This window comes from Cervus canadensis, chromosome 11 (assembly GCF_019320065.1).
Source record: "Cervus canadensis isolate Bull #8, Minnesota chromosome 11, ASM1932006v1, whole genome shotgun sequence".
NCBI classification, from domain to species: Eukaryota; Metazoa; Chordata; class Mammalia; order Artiodactyla; family Cervidae; genus Cervus; species Cervus canadensis.
Genome location: NC_057396.1, coordinates 2,146,496 through 2,166,533, shown reverse-complemented (window position 1 = coordinate 2,166,533; position 20,038 = coordinate 2,146,496). Strand labels below are relative to the sequence as shown.

The following is a 20,038-nucleotide window of genomic DNA, read 5'->3' as shown; positions in this document are numbered from 1 at the left end:
CACTTTAAATTAAAATGTTTACTCCATACAGTTAAAACCAAAACATAAAATGCTTTTTATATTCCTAAATCTAGTGGCATTTCAGAAGCTCATCTGATCTCTCTGTCCTGAACTTGTTAATGACAATAAAGAAAATCTTATTTTAAATAAATGAAGGAAAAACATTAAGTAATGCATCATATCCATACAATATATTCATGAAAAATATCAAAGTCTTACTTATTTGCCATTAAAATAATTTAAAACACTTATTTTTCATCTAAACTCTTGTTTTCAATCTCATTAAAATTTCAGAACAAGTTAAAGAGACAATATAGAACTAAAGAGAAATCACAGATTATGAATAGTCTTCCTGGAACTGTGTTCTACTTTTCAACACTTTTTCAATACCCCTTTACACCATGATTTAACTTTATGAGCCATATAGTGTTTTAGGTTGACTGACTACGAAGCCCAGAGTAACAAATGATGCCCATCACTTCACAAATGAATAGATGTGTTAGAACAGAGCTAGTCACTACGTTCTTCAAACACTACTACAAGCACCCCAAATTTTGGTAAATTTGGTCTTGAGATGCTACTAAATCATCAAATTATTTCAGAAAGCATCCTCATCTAGCTATATATTTATTTAATAATCTAGTAATGTAACACGACCCATACAATATATGTCAACCTGAAAAGGGAATAAAGAAGCATCAGTTTGGTTACAGTTAACTATGAAGACATTGCTACACTGTGTAACGTCCATCCTGTGAATTCTCAGGCAACCTCGTACCATGTGAAATAGAGATAGTGGAAATTACCACACAATGGTAGGATTTGGATAGAAAGTGGAGTGGAAAGAGATTCTTGCAGGACTCAAAAAGGACATAAAGAGATGTTTGGGCCACTAAAGGAAAATTCATTTGGAGGCATAAGAATTAGTCAACTTGGCTAATGCCAAAAAAAGTAGTTACAATTGCAAATCCCTTAACGATAGGGGAAAAGTTGTGATGACTGAAGTAGAGGCTATTGTTGTTCAGTTGCCCAGTCTTGTCTGACTCCTTGTGACCCCATGGACTGCAGTAAGCTGGCCTCCTGGTCCCTCACCCCTTCCCAGAATTTCCCCAAGTTCATGTCCATTGAATTGGTGATGTCATCCAGCCATCTCATCCTTTGATGCCCTCTTCTTCTGCCCTCAATCTTTCCCAGCATCAGGGACTTTTCCAAAGAGTCAGCAGTTTGCATCAGGTAACCAAAATATTGGAGCTTCAACTTCAGCAATCTCAAAGTAGAAGTCAAGCAGGAAGTATTTACTACTCAACCTGTAGCTCTTTGAAATTCCATTTCTAGTGATGGAAGGCAGAATCAGCTCTGGTGTAAAAGAAAGAATAGTTACACTTGCAGGTGAAAAGAAGAGGTTTTCCTTACTTTCTCTTATATCGAACCAATATGTAACCATAAACGGACTGAGAATAGTGCATGTGATTGTGGATAAAAGGATCTGAAAATCTTTACAACTATTTCTATTTGACAAGGCTAACACTTATCCCCCCAAAACCAAGTGCATCACAACATAAAATAAAGGATTCTGTAATCTAAATGACCAATAATAAAGAGTCCTGATGGGTAGCCATGTATGAGTATGCATTTACTATATGATTAAAGGTGGCAGCTCAGATCCATAGGGAAAGAACTGAAAAATGACTTGGAGATAATTGGTGATGCATTGGAAAAAAGAAATTAAAAACAGATGCCTCCCTCATATCATATTAAAAAATGCATTCCAGAAACAGGAAAAAATTCCAGAAAAAAGATAACTTATACTACATACAGGAGAATAATTTTATAATTTTTGTGGTATAGCCCTTTCTAAGTATGACAAATATTAAAATTCATAGGTAATATGTATGGAAAACTTTTGGTCATAAGTGTGAAAAAAGTTAATAGAGAAAGACTATACAGAGTTAAAAAAAATGTTAACTGGGTAAAGCAAATTACTATAATTAGCAAATGGTAGATAATTTTCATATAAATAAAGCCTTTATAGATAAACATCAATTATTAAAAACATAATTTTATTATTATTAAAAACAAAATAATAAATATTATTAAATATAGATATGAATAATATCTATAAAATAATCAAATATATTGAACATTTAACACCTCAGACAATATGTCTTGTACTTTACATACAATGTATGTATGTATTTGTGTGTGTGTGTTATTTAACATTTATTATTTACCATGTGCCACGCTCTATTCTTAGTGCTTGTCACTTATGTTGCTTAATACTCAGAATAATTCTATGATGTAGATACTCATCTCATTTTTACAGATTAAGAAAATGAACTTCATTATAGTTAGAGCCCCTTCATGGATCACTGCCTTGTCATGGCGATGGGACTTGTGTAACTCAGTGAAACTATGAACCACGCCATGTAAGGCCACTCAAGACAGACAATCATAGTGGAGAGTTCTTACAAACTGTGGTCTACTGGAGGAAGGAATGGCAAACCACCCCAATATACTTGCCATGAGAACCTAATGAACTGTACAAAAAGATATGACACCAAAAGATAAGTCCCCTAGGTCAGAAGGTGTCCAGTATACTACCGGGGAAGAGCAAACTATCAATAGCTACAGAAGGAATGAAGTGGATTGGCCAAAGCAGAAACAACCCTCAGTTGTGAATGTGTCTGGTTATGAAAGTAAAATCTGATGCCACAAAGAGCAATATTGCATAAGAACCCAGAGTGTTAGATCCATGAATCAATGTAAATTGGACATGGTCAAGCAGGAGATGGCAAGAATAAATATTGACATCTTAGAAATCAGTGAACTAAATCAGTTATAGAAGGACCCTAAAAAAATTTTTTATCTATTTTATCAAAGTACTAATAATTGACACAACAGTCCTGGGAACTTTTGGGGAGCTCAATTTTCAATATTACAGTTCAATATTTCTTCTACTTAAGTGTGAAAATTAAGTATTAAAATGCTTCTTAGGCTTGCTACTCAATTGGGTGCAGATATGTGAAGATCATCAGTATGTATATCATATCTGGTACATATGAATTATTAGGAGAGATTTTGGTTGATATTAATTTCAATGTAGAACAAGCAGAAATAAAACATTAAGGTAGATTTATTAATGCCTCATTTAGGCATTTTAGGAATCAGTGAATTAAAATAGACAGAAATGGGTGAATTTTATTCAGATGACCATTATATCTTTGGTCAATAATCCAATAGAAGAAATAGAGTCGCTCTCATAATCAACAAAAGAATCTGAAACTCAGTACTTGGGTGCAGCCTCAAAAGCAAGAGGATGATCTTGGTTCATTTCCAAGGGAAGCCATTCCGCATCAAGGCAATTCAAGTCTATGCCCCTGCCACCGATACTGAAGAAGCTGAAGTTAATCAGTTCTATGAAAATCTAGATGACCTAATAGAACTAACACTAGAAAAAGATGTTCTATTCATTATCGGGGATTGAAACACAAAAGTAGGAAGTCAAGAGATATCTGAAATAACAGGCAAGTTTGGCCTTGGTGTACAAAATGAAGTGGGGCAGAAGCTAGCTGAATTCTGCAAAGAGAATGCACTGGTCATAGTAAACACCATTTTTCAACAGCACAAGAAATGATTTTACACATGAACATCACCAAATGGCCAATACCAAAATCAAATCAATTACATTCTTTGTGGCTGAAGATGGAGAAGCTGTTTACAGACAGCAAAAACAAGACTTGGAGCTGACTGTGGCTCAGATCATCAGCTTCTCATCACAAAATTCAGAGTTAAACTAAAGAAAGAGGGGAAAACTACTAGAGCCAGCCAAGTATGACTTAAATCAAATCCCCTATACATATGCAGTGGCAGTGATGAATAGAAGCAACAGTTAGTATTCTGTGTGGGACAACTGATTGTTTCAGGACTGAAAAAGAAGTACACAGGGCTATCTGTTGTTATCCTGTTTATTTAACATATCCTCGGAGCACATTATGAGAAATTCCAGGCTGGATGAATTACAAGCTGGAATCAAGATCAGTTCAGTTCAGTTCAGTCTGGTTCAGTCACTCAGTCGTGTCCGACTCTTTGCGACTCCATGGACTGCAGCACGCTAGGCTTCCCTGTCCATCACCAACTCCCAGAGTTAAGGTAGGCAAGAGAAATATCAGCAACCTCAGATACGCAGATGATACCACTCTAATGGCAGAAAGCAAAGAGGAACTAAAGATCCACTTGATGAGGGTGAAGGAGGAACGTTTGAAATTAAATATTCAAAAAAACTAAGAATATGGCATCCAGTCCCATTATGTAATGGCAAATAGAAGGGAAAGGGTGGAAGCAGTGGCAAGATTTCCTTTTTTTGGGCTCTAAAAGCACTGTGGATGGTGACTGCAGCCATGAGTTCAGAAGATGATTGCTTCTTGGCAGGGAAGTTATGACAAATATAGACAGTGAGTTGAAAAGCAGAGACATCACTCTGCCGACAAAGGTCTGTATACTCAAGGCTATGGTCTTCCCAGCCGTCATGTATGGTTGTGAGAACTGGACCATAAAGAAGGCAGAGTGCCAAAGAATTGATGTCTTCGAACTGTGGTGCTGGAGAAGACTCTTGAGAGTCCTTTGGACAGTAAAGAGATCAAATCAGTCAATCTTAAAAGAAATAACCCTGAATATTCATTGGAAGGACTGATGCTGAAGCTGAAGCTCCAGGATTTTCGTCACCTGATGCAAACAGTCAACTCATTGGATAAGCTCCCTGATACTGGGAAAGATTGAGGGCAGAAGCAGAAAAGCATGTCCGGGGATGAGATGGCTGGTTGGCACCACCAATGCTATCAATGGAATAAACTTGGGCAAGCTCCAGGAAATGGTGAAGGATAGGGAGACATGGCGTGCTGCAGTCCACCGGGTTGTGAAGAGTCAAACATAACTGGGTGGTTCAACAACAGCGGCAGCAGCAACATGGTTATACACTGTGGTCAATGTTCCACACTAGTTAAAAAGCAGAGTGCAATCAGACCCAGAGACCAAGATTTTAGCCATTATATTATTTGGAATTGTAAACTCTCATATTATTTTCAAGAGTGATTATTTTGGAAATAGGTGTCAACTAAATTATGAAACACCCATATTTGAAAGAATACATACTGTCGTGGTTAAATGAAAAGGGAAAACTATGTGTATTAACATGGAAAATAATTTCAGAACATGTTAAGTGGGAAAAAATGTTACAGAACACACTGACATATTTTAAAAATTCTATGTGTAGGTACGTTCATACGTACCACAAAAGCATGGAAGAGGTATTGAAAGGATGTGTATTTGTGAATATGGTTTTTCTTGAGGCCTGAAGTGGGATAAAGGGAAAGGAAACTAATAAGAACTTTCCAAAAGTTGTTCTAAGAGCTCTTAGCATTTGAATCTTTACAAAAATATGTAAATTTATAATTCCATTAAAAAAAAAACATATTGAACAGTGTGATTTCCTAGGAAGTGTAAGTTTGTGTGCAGCATATATGCAAAATTTTTAATATAGATAATATGCCATTGCTAAAATAACAAATTCAAATGGATGTGCCAAAATACTCTGTGAAATAGAACCTCCTATAGAAGCATTAATTTTAATATATGTATATATATATTGCTTATGATTATTTAGTTAAGAATTGCTTATGGAATATTTGGGACATTTTCAGACTGATTTACAAAATGACCAATATTTATCTTATGTATCAGCATCTTAATGTGTTTAAGAATGCCTTATCAAAATATATTCTTAGACTGAAGATGAGTCTAGAATGGGTTAAAATGTGTCACATAGAGCAAGCCTATTCGTTTTCCCCACACACATTATAATCTATTAATTTTCCATTAAAGTAAAAGTCTCCCTGAGATTTTTCCCTACAAGTCCACTTTCTGACCTTTAGGTCAATAAATGAGGCTCATATTTCTTTCCATATAACTCTTTCTTGCAACTGGCTTAAGGCATTCATCTTGAGATGCTATTACCACTGAAGTTGAATTATTACTAATATATACCAAATTAAATGAACCAGGAAATATGTTTCTCACATTTCACAATACCTAATGTAGGTACAGTGACTGATAGAATCCCCCAAATTACCCTCAAAGTTCAAATTGAATATGAACCACAAAATGCTTCTGTTTACATTGGAAAACTCTATCACTGCCCTGCATTTGACAAAGGGTTAATTTAAAGCTGAGGCCTTAATCAGTTGCTACTTGGATATCCATAAAAAATGCAGATCTGAATTTATTTGGGTCAGCATTTGTTTTCTTTCAATATCACAATGAAGACTGACTTTCTTTATCAGTTGAAACAAATGTGAGAAGGCAGAAGCATTTCAAGCACTTTCTATTCTTGTTTTTCTGTTTCAACATCTTACTGGAGTAGAGTAGCATACACACCCACAGAAAAGTGTAAGTATCGTAGTATACAGCTCAGTGACTTTCACAAATAAACACACAAGTAAACAACACATAGATGCAAAAATAGAACATAACCTGAATCCCAACTTCCATCTTGTTGTTATCCATGTCCATGAAGGAATTTGAGGGAAGCTGCCACAAAATGTCTCAGTTCCTTCCATATGAAAGTGTCTGCTTCTTAAGAGGAACTCTGAAAGTTGTTAAGCAAAACCTACTGCTGCTCTCTGCCAACCAGTGGTCATACATATGTTTGTATATGCTTCTGGTACATAAGAATATGATTTTGTGCTATAGGTAAATATGATTTTTTTCTTCTTAAACCATCACAATTTGCTTGAGTGCCTCCTATTACAGAATTGAAATAGAAGTTCTTACCATGGGCTTCTAGTAAATGGCATTTCTGGACTTTTTACCACTGCACTGGAAAGACAGGTTTAGAAGAGTAAGTGTGATATTATTAATAAATACTTTAGCACACCTTGTAAGAGCCTTCTAAAATCTAAAGTAACCATCTTTCCTGCAGAAACAGTTTAATGTCTCATTGACACCCATAGTGAACCAAGAATTTGAAAGAAAAAGTGGGTGCTTGATATTAACTGCATGGAGTAAAAAAAGATTCATTTTATTAATTATGTAAATTCAGTATTTACAAATTTTGAAAGAATGATATGATGAAACCCATTATTTAGTTTCCAAATTTCAACCTTCTTTCATCTATGCCTCCACCTCCATCTATCCTTTCCTCATGGATTATTCAAACAAATCGAAAATATTAAATATTTGAATGAAAGAACATGTATCATTATATATAAAATATAACAGTTTAAAATATAACTAAAGTCTTATTGTTTATTATGCCTAAAATATGAATGAAAATAGTATCATAATATTACCAAATATTCAGAGTTCAAATATATCCATATTGTTAAATATCATAATTGTTAAAGGAGTTTTAAAAATTAGAGTTCTGATAGGTTTTATATGTTGCAATTGGTTGATAAGTTCATGGGTCTATAGATTTTTCTTCCCCTCGCTCACTCTCGTGCCTGTGGTACATGTGCATGCTCTCTTACTCTAGCTCTTGTTCTCACTATATCGCAGTCTCTTACAATTTATTTGTTGCAGACTCGGGTAGTTTTCCACAATACGGTTTTGGCTGTTTGCATCCCTGAGGTGTTATTTAACATGCTCCTCTCTCCCTTGCTGCTGTTAGACTTAAGAGTCTTGATGGATTCTGGAATGTGGTACTTTGTATTTTCAGTAGGAAGGACATACAGTCTCAGCTTTCTCTCCTTTTTTGTGATTTTTAGCTGTTATTGGTAACTGTTTCCTGCATTTTTATTTCTCCTGGTTCTGATTCTGATTATATCATTTTTTATTTACAATGCTGGGCACTTCCTCAAAGAGAAATTCTGGTACTCAATTATTTAGTTACACTTAAGTAAAATTTACATTGGAAAAGCTGTATGCGGACTTTATCAATTTTCTAATAGTTCCTCTAGATCCTCAAATGTGGTTAATGTTGCTCAAACCCAGTTTTAACACTTGAAAATTGTGTAACACTGAGAAATGCACCTTTCCTCCCTATATATATGTGAATTTGGTAATGATTTTGGACAGTTAGATATGCAAAAACATAATAAATAGAAACCTCAGTTAAATAGAGTTGGAGGATCAGAGGCCAACATGAGAAAGAAAGACTTCTCTTCTTTCCTGGCAAGGACTCAGCCAATCAAAAGCTATGGAGTATTTGTTTACTGTGGCTCTCTTCATTTTATTTTTCTCCCTACAAAAGTGTCCTCCTTCCCTTAATGTGCAGGAACTACTACATGTCTTGCCATGATGGAAGATCCCAAATTACAGTTCTCTGCTGATTCTGAATAAGCCCATCTCTGCTGAAAAACTATCTGTCAGTGCAGTTTCATGTCAGCAGATGTAATGCGTATAGAGTGCACAGTAGTTTTTCTTGCATACTGTAGAATCTCAGTACACTATTACCATTACTTATTTGTTAAATCTCCCAGATCCAGTCTTCACACATTAAGAGTCCAGTTACAAATTTTTAGAAGCCATGGGACCAGATGAAGGAGGAGAAAAGAGACAATACTGTTTTTTAAAGCGAATACAATTTGGCAAGTGTAGGCTTCCCTGGTAGCTCAGATGGTAAAGCGTCTGCCTGCAATGCAGGAGACATGGGTTCAATCCCCGTGTCGGGAAGATCCCCTGGAGAAGGAAAAGGCAACCACTCCAGTACTCTTCCTTGAAAATTCCACGGATGGAGGAGCCTGATAGGCTACAGTCCATGGAATTGTAAAGAGTCAGACGCGACTGAGCAACTTCACTAGTCTTATTGAGTTAATATTTACTTAACCGCCAAGTGGAAGAAAGTGTGCTACAGTCATTTTAGGCCAATGGATGTCATTTACGGATGTCTTGTCTATGAAAAGAAGAACATTTGTTAGTGACTCAGCAGTTAAACAGAAAAGGTAAAGTTTATTCAGTTGTGGAAAGATAAATTAGTTGGGAGTCAAAGTATTGTGTAACTGATATGCACACACATACACACACATTTGTATATATATTCTACTCAAACTCCAGAATTTCTGAGAAAAAAAGGAGTTGTTTTGCTTTTATTTTCACCTGGTACATGTTCCTAGTACACTGAATTGTATTTTCACTTAGTAAATGTGTCCTAGTACACTGGACTATTTCCATCAAAAATCCATACTTCTAGCCCCATCTGCCATGTTATCTGCCATGTTTATATGCCCCTTCCTGGGTGAATGGATCTTAAAATACTAATTTTTCTATGAAGTTTTATGGGATCAGAGATGAGTGATAAGGGATTAGCTCTAAATAATAGAGCTAAATAGTATAAACTTGGTGTGTTTTGATAAAATCTAGCTTTAGCCTGAAAAAAGAAAAAACTATTTCTTTTTCAAATGGGATTTCATATAAGCTTGCAAGAAAAGGAGAATAAGAGTACTTATACAGATAGCTAACTCTGCAGGTGAGAACTCGATCAATCCAAGGTCAAGACCTCATGTTTAATATAGGCTCATTATTTTCATGTTTTCATGTCCAAAGAGTACATATTTAACACGGGTCAGCATTTACATAAATGCTTGCTCATTCACTCATAAGGGGTGATTTTTTTAATTTCTAACTCCATAACTAGAAGAAGATTTTAAAGTACTCTCATAAATTTCTGAATTGGTAATGTCAGCCTCAATTTAAAGCCAACATTAATAGTATTATGACCATTATTGTCCCACTGACTTATTAATTTGTATTTAGGATTGCTGATTTTCTTTTTATTGACAATAAAGTTCCTTCAACTCATTGAAGTAATAGAAAGTTCATAAATCAGGTAATCAACATGAGCTGATTTTTGGCTCTCCAGAATATGATCACCCTTCCCATGTTTGACTTCTTATATACCCTCTGATTTGGAGAAGGAAATGGCTTCCCTCTCGAGTATTCTTGCCTGGAGAATCCCATGGACAGAGGAGCCTGACGGGCTGCGGTCCATGGAGACACCAGACACCAGACACGGCAAAGCGACTGAGCACAGCACAGAACAAACACAATAGTTTCAGCCTCTCTTGCAGCTAGATTGGCAGTGTGTGGCCTTGCTGCAAGTTTGTGCCGTCTGGGACTTTGAAATGGGATTTAATAAGTCTAAGCCAGAGGACATGTAAATCGATTACAGCAATAGTAGCAGCATGCTCCAGGTTCCAGGGACGGGGCAACAAGAGTAGAAGCAGCAGAGGGCATGCCCAGAGTGCAGGGTTTGGTGCCACCTGGCCGAGGGACAAGCTGGCCTGTGTGGGGCTCAGCAGCTGCAGCAGCAGCAGAACTAGCATTTGGTCTACTGTTAGCAGTTACTTCGTTTCCCTTCTTCCTGGCCATTTTTCCTGCCTGATTCTCTAGCCTTCCTAAAATACTCTGTGAACCACTAGTTAGCCTCTTCACAAATATTCTGCTTAAATTACCCAGCTTGTTTCTCCTGCATGAAATAAGAAACCTTAAGTGCTATGAGGTGTAGTCACTTAAGTGATCAGTTAATTTTCTAAACAGGGCTGAAATGAAAAAAATTCAGGTAATATTTAGGGAAAGAATTCTGTCCATGTTTAGCATGTAATGGAAAGAGCAGAAGTATTATTTGATACCTGAACTCTATTTGTGTGAATACATATTGAAATATCTTTTAAGTAAATGTTAATAATATTCACTGTCTAAATTGAAAATTGGTATATAAAAAAAAAACTACATGTAGGTGTCAGTAAAACATTTGAGTTGCATGAGTATTAGTATGAAAGGATGTAGAATATGACATAAGCTTATCTAAGCAACTTTATTTTCTATAGGTTTCTGTCTTGTGTGTGCATACCTGTATGCTAACTGGCTTCAGTCATGTCTGACTCTTTGCCATGCCATGGACTGTAGCCTGCCAGAATCCTCTGTCCATGGGATTCTCCAGGCAAGAATAGTGGAGTGGGTTGCCATGCCCTCCTTCAGGGGATCTTCCCAACCCAGGGATCAAACCCATGTCTTTTATGTCTCCTGCATTGCCAGGCGGGTTCTTTGCCACTAGCGACAACTGGGAAGCCTCTTTTGTTTTGTGCTTGCATTTTAAAAATATGCTGTGCATTTTGGATATCACTTCTCCCTCATAAGTAACTTCTAAAGGCATTCTGATGCTGTTGCTGCTGCTAAGTCGCTTCAGTGGTGTCTGACTCTGTGCGACCCCATAGATGGCAGCCCACCAGGCTCCCCTGTCCCTGGGATTCTCAAGGCAAGAACACTGGAGTGGTTGCCATTTCCTTCTCCAATGCATGAAAGTGAAAAGTGAAAGTGAAATTGCTCAGTCGTGTCCGACTCTATGCGACCCCATGGACTGCAGCCTACCAGACTCCTCCGTCCATGGGATTTTCCAGGCAAGAGTACTGGAGTGGGTTGCCATTGCCTTCTCTGTAAAGGTATTCTAAGGAAGTATAAATGTCTGTGAAGAAAGTAGGTTATCCTAAGAGTCAGCAAATGTCATACATCAGAAGAAAATTTAGAAGTAGTCAAGTGTGACTACATAAGAGACATAATCCTGACTGTATTTATTCTCATCTACTGTGCATGTGAATCATTTCTCTCCGTGAGACAATACATAAGATATATAAAAGTGCTGTTGGTACTGGAAATATTCAACATGCTATTTATATATGGCATAATAATTTTAAAAAAAATCAGGAAATTAACTTTTTCAGTTCATTGGTAATCACAACCAGCATGAGTGCCATGAAGCACTATGTTGACACAAGAGAAAGTGTTGAATATATTTTAAAATCTGAATAAGGCCACAATGGAGGATTAAGATGATTTAGTGAAGTAGCTGAGAAACAGATAACTCAAGACAGATCATGGATCTTCTGCTGATAATCAGCAGTCTTCTGCTATGAATTGAAAAATTCTATTGTTGTTGACTTCAAACCTCTGGGGAAACCAGACTGACACAAAGCATAGAATCTTGAAACTTAATAACTGGGCCAGTTTTACTGAGACAGGGAGGGAATTTACTCATAAGCTCTTGTCAACATGTAAGAAATGATTACGGAGAAAGACATTCTACTTGATGCTCATTGCTGTTCTGAGGGGGGAAAAAAAAGGAAAAGAACTCATGGATACCATATACCATTTCTTTAAAAGTATCTTTACATTATGCAGATCAGTTAAATGCTGTTGAATGCAAGCTGGACCATGACATGGGCACTGCAAAAACTTCACTTTCCAAAAAGTGATTACAAGTTTATGTAGCTGTATAAGTGATCTCACGCAGTAATAGAGCAAGCTGATAATCATTTCATTTTTTATTTATTCCAACCTCTAAAATTCTGTAATTTCAAGTACCAAAAGTGAATCCAATCACTTGGATTCTTGAACACTTCAGATTGTTTCAACCTCTCCTTTACCAGCTCATTCTCAAAAGGGTCCAGAAAGCAGCAGCATAAACTCTGCAATGAATACAAACTCACAAAGTTTAACAAGGTTATCAAATATTATACATTGTTACAATAATCAAAGCTTTCCAGAGCTTCTATGATGGTTTGCTTAGTTAACTGAAACTAGATACAGTGGCACATTGATGGATATACAGATGACAGAAACATCTTCATTTACAGTAAAGGGCTAGTAGAAGGACTCAAGGTGGTTAAATAGGATTCTGCTTCTCACATGTATATGAAGAATTTATCTACAAATGGAACTGTTGTCACAGAGTACATGCTGAACACTAGTGAAGGACCTCAGACATCAAAAAGGACCAAAAAAAAAAAAAAAAAAAAAAAATCCCACTTTACTGTGTAGGATGAACGCAAAAAAAAAAAAAGGAAATGGGAAGTGACCAGCACTGCTGTGGAGAAACTGAAAGAGAGGAGAGATTCCCATACTCAGAGAACCCCTCTCACAGTGGGTGGACCAGCTGGGACAGGAAGGACTTTCAGGGGATTCGAGAGGAGCCCAGAAACTGATCTGTGGAAGGCAGGACAGATTAGGATCTATGCACATATTTTGTGCTTCACCCATGTGCACCCCAGCCTGAGTTGCATGTCTTCTGGGGCAGAGGGTAACTGGGGGTTCAAAGTGGAGTTTGGAGAGTGGACTTAGGGAGGGAACAGCTGTTGGCTGTGAGGAGACAGCCTGAAGGGAAGAAAGTGGGGATATCTACAATCAGGAAAGTTTGCCAAGAGGTCTGGGACACCATAAAACAAGGCACTATTATTGAGTGGTGCACAAAGGGTGGGGTGCTACTGCAACCCTATTCCAACCCACAAGCCATTGTCTCCATGAGCACTGGGAAAGGCAGCCTTATGAGTAACTCACCCTTCCTTCAAGCCAAAGCCTCCTCTGGCTGTGCAGGCCCCAGTGAAACCACATGCTACCCTGCCAGGACCTCCTGGGGAGTCAGCCCTGGGTGTCCCAGCCTGAGTCATATGTCGACTAAGGCTGGCAAGGGCTGGGTGCTAAAGTGTGAGCTTAAGAGAGTGGACTGGAGAAGAGGAGCACTGTTGGCCATGTGGAGATGGCATGCAGGCATGGGAGTAAAGAGCACTGTGATCAGGAATGCTCCTGAAGGAAGTACGACCTGCCTCCTAAATAAGGCACCATCACTGAGTGGCACACAGGGAGGAGGCTGCCATCACAGACTCTCCCTACATGCCAACTCTGCCTCCACAGGCACAGAGAGCAACTCACATTAGAGCAAGTGTGCATTAGTCTCTTACACTCATGCCAGCCTCTGCAACCCTGGGCATGAGAGAGACATACTGTGGACCTACTCTGCTTGCCCTAGTCATGGCCAACTTGTGCTTCCCTGCCAGAGTGTGCATGAAGCCTCTCGTCTGTCCCTGCATTCTGGCCCTCCCACCTAAGCAAGCAAGCATGCCCCAGGCAGTCCTATTTTTTTCATTTGTCTTGTGTTCTGTTTGACTGCTTTTCAGTTTGTTTGTTCGGTTGGTTATTTATTTATTTATTTATTTTTGCTTAATTTGGTTGACTTGGGGTTTGTTCATTTTCCTTTTTTTTTTTTTTTTTAATTTGCCATTCTATACAGTTTACAGGATCATCATTCCCTAAGCAGGGGAGAAACCTGAGCCCCAAGGTGGAAAGCACAGAGTCTTGTCCCCAGGGAATATTAATCAGTGTAAACTCTCCTGGAGGCCCTTATAACAGTACCAAGAGCTGGTTTCTTCCCCCTGCCTGCAAGCTCCAACATTGGATGCCTCAGACCACATACAACCAGCAAGATGGGAACACAGAAGCACCCATCAGCAGACAGGCTTCTAAAGTTGCACTAATCTCAGACACCCCAATACAAACCTCCTAAGGTGAATCTGCCAATCAGAATGGCAAAACTCAAATCTATCCATGGTGCACAGGAAACATTCCTTCCCAGTAGGAAGCCCACATAAACCCCTGGGCCAGCCTCAGCCATCAGGGGGCAGACACCAGAAGTAGGAACTACTGCCCTGAAAGCTGCAGAAAGAAAACCACAAACACCATGACTTAAACAAAATGAAATGAGAGATGAATATGTTTCAGATGGAGGAGTACGTTAAAAATTCACTAGACAAAATTAATGAAGAGGAAATAGGCAATCTACCTGAAAAAGAATTCACAATAATGATAGTAAAAATGACCCAAGATCTCCAAAATAGAATGGAAGCACAGATTACGAAGAAACAAACAAAGATTAACAAGGACTAAGAAGAACTAAAAAACAAAAAAATTGATAAAAAGACAATAACAAATGAAAAGTATACTAGAAAGAATCAATAGCAGAATAACTGAGGCAAAATAATGTATAAATGAGCTGGAATATAGAAAGATGTAAATAACTGCCATGGAGAAGAATAAAGAAAAATGAATGAAAAGAAATGAAGACAGTCAAAGAGACTTCTGGGACAACATTAAGTACACTGATGTTTGAATTAAAGTGGTCCTAGAAGGAGAAGAGAAAGAGAGAGGGTCCAAGAAAGTATTTGAAGACAATATTGTCAGAAACTTCCCTAACATGGGAAAGAAAATATTCAATCAAGTTTAAAAAGTGCAGTGCATCCCATAAATTCAAGGAGAAATATACTGAGATATATATTAATCAAAATAACAAAAAACTAAATACAAAGACAAAAGGTTAAAAGCAGCAAGGGAAAAGCAATAAATAGCATACAAGGGAATTGTCATATTATCAGCTGATTTTTCAGCAGAAACTCTATTGGTCATAAGGGAGTGGGGAGATATTTTTAAAGTGATAGCCTTCATAATGGGAGAAAATTATAGCAAATGAAGAAACAGACAAATGATTAATCTAAAAAATATACAAGCAACTCCTGCAGCTCAATTCCAGAAAAACAAATGGCCCAATTAAAAAATGGGCCAAAGAACTAAACAGACATTTCTCCAAAGAAGACATACAGATGGCTAACAAACACATGAAAAGATGCTCAACATCACTCATTATCAGAGAAATACAAATCAAAACCACAATGAGGTACAATTACACGCCAGTCAGGATGGCTGCTATCCAAAAGTCTACAAGCAATAAATGCTGGAGAGGGTGTGGAGAAAAGGGAACCCTCTTACACTGTTGGTGGGAATGCAAACTAGTACAGCCACTATGGAGAACAGCGTGGAGATTCCTTAAAAAACTGGAAATAGAACTGCCATATGACCCAGCAATCCCACTCCTGGGCACATACACCAAGGAAACCAGATCTGAAAGAGACACGTGCACCCCAATGTTCATCGCAGCACTGTTTATAATAGCCAGGACATGGAAGCAACCTAGATGCCCATCAGCAGACGAATGGATAAGGAAGCTATGGTACATATACACAATAGAATATTACTCAGCCATTAAAAATAATTCATTTGAATCAGTTCTAATGAGATGGATGAAACTGGAGCCCCTTATACAGAGTGAAGTAAGCCAGAAAGATAAAGACCAATACAGTATACTAATGCATACATATGGAATTTTAAAAGATGGTAATGATAACCCTATATGCAAAACAAAAAAAAGAGACACAGAAATACAGAACAGACTTTTGGACTCTGTGGGAGAAGGCGAGGGTGGGATGTTCTGAGAGAATAGCATTGAAACAAGTATACTATCAAGGGTGAAACAAATCACCAGCCCAGGTTGAGTGCATGAGACAAGTGCTCAGGGCTGGTGCACTGGGAAGACCCAGAGGGATCAGATGGGGAGGGAGGTGGGAGGGGGGATCGGGATGGGGAACACATGTAAATCCACGGCTGATTCATGTCAATGTATGGCAAAAACCACTACAATATTATAAAGTAATTAGCCTCCAACTAATAAAAATAAATGAAAAAAAATAAAGTGATGAAAGGGAAAAACCTACAAACAAGAATATTCAACTGAATAAGGATGTCATTCATGTTCAGAGGGCAAATAAAAAGCTTTACAGACAAGCAAAAGGTAAGAGTATTCAGCACCGCCAAATCAGTTTAGCCCCACCAGAGCGCTGCTGAGCAGAAACCCACAAACTGCAGAACAATTACACCAAAGAAATTCTAGCACTTTTAAGAAAGTTCTAGGACCCACAACAGATTTCCCAAACTGGGGATCTGCAAAAGGACTGAGAACCCCCAGGGAATTTGAATTTGGAGGACAGTGGGATTTGATTATATAACTTCCACAGGACTGGGGAAACAGACTCCTGGAGGACAAAAACAAAACCTTGCGCACACCAGAATCCAGGAGAAAGGAACAGTGTCCCCACAAGAGACTGAGACAGGCTTACCTCTGAGTGCCCAGTAGTTTCTGGCAGAGGCGTGGGTCAACACTGGCCTGTTTCAGGGTCAGGGGGACTGAATACAACAGTGAGTGCACACGTCCTTTTGAAGAAGGTAAACATTACCTTCATTAACCTTACTATAGTTTGACCTCAGGCCAAACAACAGGTAGGGAATACAGCCCCAACCATCAACAGAGAGTTACAATAAAGATTTACTGAGCATGGCCCCACCCATTAGAACAAGACCCAGTTTCCCCCACAGCCAGTCTCTCCCACCAGAAAGCTTTGATAAGCTTCTTAACTTTATCCACCAGAGGGCAGCCAGAATGAAAATCACAATCACACAAATCTAACCAATCTGATGACATGGACCACATCTTTGTCTAACTCAGTGAAAATATGAGCCATGCCATGTAGGGCCACCCAAGACAGATGGGTCATGGTGGAGAGGTCTCACAGAACGTGGTCCACTGGAGAAAGGAATGACAAACCACTTCAGTATTCTTGCCTTGAGAATCCCGTGAACAGTATGAAAAGTGAAAAATATATAACACTGAAAGATGAACTCCCCAGGTCGGTAGATGCCCAATATGCTACTGGAGAAGAGTAGAGAAACAACTCCAGAAAGAATGAAGGGATGAAGCCAAAGCAAAAACAACACCCAGTTACGGATGTGACTGGGTGATGGAAGTAAAGTCCAATATGGAAAGAACAACATTGCATGGGAACCTGGCTTATTGGGTCTTGAATCAAGGTAAATTGGAAGTGGTCAAACAGAAGATGGCAGAATGAACATTGACATTTTAGAAATCAGTGAACTAAAACAGACTGGAATGGGGGAGTTTAATTCAGATGACCATTGTGTCTACTACTGTGGGCAAGAATCCCTTAGAAGAAGTGGAGTAGCTCTCATATTCAACAAAAGAGTTTGGAATGCAGTATTTGGATGCAATCTCAAAAATGATAGAATAATCTCTGTTCCTATCTAAGGCAAAGTATTCAATATCACAGTAATTCAAGTCTATGTCCCAACTACCAATGCTGAAGAAGCTGACTTGATGGTTCTGTAAAGGCCTGCAAGAACACCTAGAATTAACACCGCCCCCCCCCCCAAATATGTCTTAATCATAGGAGACTGGAATGCAAAATAAGGAAGTCAAGAGATGCCTCGAGTAACAGATAAGTTTGGCCTTGTAGTACAAAATGAAGCAGGGCAAAGGCTAACACAATTTTCTCAAGAGAATGAAAGCACTGTCTTCCAAAAACAAAGGAGATAACTCTAAACATGGACATCACCAGATGGTCAGTACCAAAATCAGATTGATTATATTCTTTGCAGCTGAAGATGGAGAAGCTATATATCATTAGCAAAACAAGACCAGGAGCTGGCTGTGGCTCAGATCACAAACTACTTACTGTAATATTCAGACTTAAATTGAAGAAAATAGGGAAAACCACTAGACCCTTCAGATATTACATAAATGAAATCCCTTCTAACTGTACAGTGGAAGTGACAAATAGATTCAAGGGATTAGGTCTGATAGAGTGCCTGAAGAACTATGGATGGTGGTTGTTGACTTTGTACAGGAGATGATGATCAAAACCATCTCCAAGGGAAAAAAATGCAAAAAAGCAAAATGGTTGTCTAAGGCAGAGACAAATAGCTGGGAAAAGAAGAGAAGCTAAAGACAAAGGAGAAAAGGAAAGATATACTCATCTGTTTATTTAAATTATGTGCAGAGTACATCATGAGAAATGTTAGGCTGGATGAAGCACATGCTGGAATCCAGATTGCTGGGAGAAATATCAATAACCTCAGATACGCAAATGACACCACACTTATGGCAGAACGTGAAGAAGAACTAAAGAGCCTCTTGATGAAAGTGAAAGAGGAGAGTGAAAATGTTAGCTTAAAGCTCAACATTCAGAAAACTAAGATCATGGCATCTGGTCCCACCACTTCATGACAAATAGATGGGGAAACTGGAAAGAGTGACTGTGTCTTTTTTTTTTTTTTTTGACTTTTTGTTGTTGCTGTTGGGCCCCAAACTCACTGCAGATGGTGACTGCACACATGAAATTAAAAGATGCTTGCTCCTTGGAAGAAAAATTATGACAAAACTAGGCAGAAACACTACTTTACCAACAAAGGTGGTCTGGTCAAAGCTGTGGTTTTCCAGTAGTCATGTAAGGATTGTGAGAGTTGGACCATAAAGAAAGCTGAGTGCTGAAGAACTGATGTTTTTGTGTTGGAGAAGATTCTTGAGAGTCCCTTGGACAGCAAGGAGATCCAACCAGTCCATCCTAAACGAAATCAGTCTTGAATATTCATTGGAAGGACAGATGCTGAAGCTGAAACTCCAATACTTTGGCCACCTGATGCGAAGAACTGACTCATTGGAAAAGAACCTGATTCTGGGAAAGATTGAAGGTGAGAGGAAAAGATGATGGCAGAGGACAAGATTGTTTCATGGCATCACCAATTCAAGGGACATGAGTTTTAATAAACTCCGGGAATTGGTGATGGACAGGGAGGTCTGGCGTGCTGCAATCCATGGAGTCGCAAAAAGTCAGACAAGACTGAGTGACTGAACTGAACTGACCTATCTGAATGCAGAGTTTCAGAGAGGAGCAGGAGAGACAAGAAAGCCTTCATAAGTGAAAAATGCAAAGAAATTGAGGAAAACAGTAGAATGGGAAAGACTAAAGTTTTCATCAAGAAAACTAGAGATACCAAGGAAATATTTCATGCAAAGATGGGCACAATAAAGGACAGAAATGTCATGCATATAACAGAAGCAGAAGATATGAAGAAGAGGTGACAAGAATACACAGAAGAACTATACCATAATGATCTTAATGACCCATATAGCCATGATGGTGTGATCACTCACCTAGAGCCAGACATCCTGGAGTGTGAAGTCAAGTGGATCTTAGGAAGCATCACTATGAACAAGCTAGTGGAATTGATGGAATTCCAGTTGAGCTCTTTCAAATCCCAAAAGATCATGCTGTGAAAATGCTGCATTCAATATGCCAGCAAATTTGAAAAACTCAGCAGTGGCCACATGTCAGAAAGCATTTAACAGGAGGCTTCCTGTGTGCTGTTTTGGATCTGTCAGGAATCCTCTGGCCCTTATTAATTCCTGAATATTCAGGAATTAAGAGGAGAGGCATGCCTTTCCCGGGGCTGAGGAATCCAGGCATTTCTCATTATGGTGATAAGTACCCTCTTCCTTTTTATGAACCATAAGGTAAAAAGTGATTGTTTGCAATTC

The 20,038-nt window shown here is 38.4% G+C and overlaps 1 long non-coding RNA gene across 1 annotated transcript; it reads left to right on the top strand.

Moving 5' to 3' along the window:
* Positions 1-3,558: 3,558 nt before the first annotated feature.
* On the top strand, positions 3,559-18,121 carry LOC122449572. Its single transcript, XR_006271971.1, has 3 exons — positions 3,559-3,601; positions 13,701-13,705; positions 18,010-18,121. It is a non-coding gene; the product is annotated as an uncharacterized LOC122449572 (long non-coding RNA).
* The last annotated feature ends 1,917 nt before the right edge of the window (positions 18,122-20,038 follow it).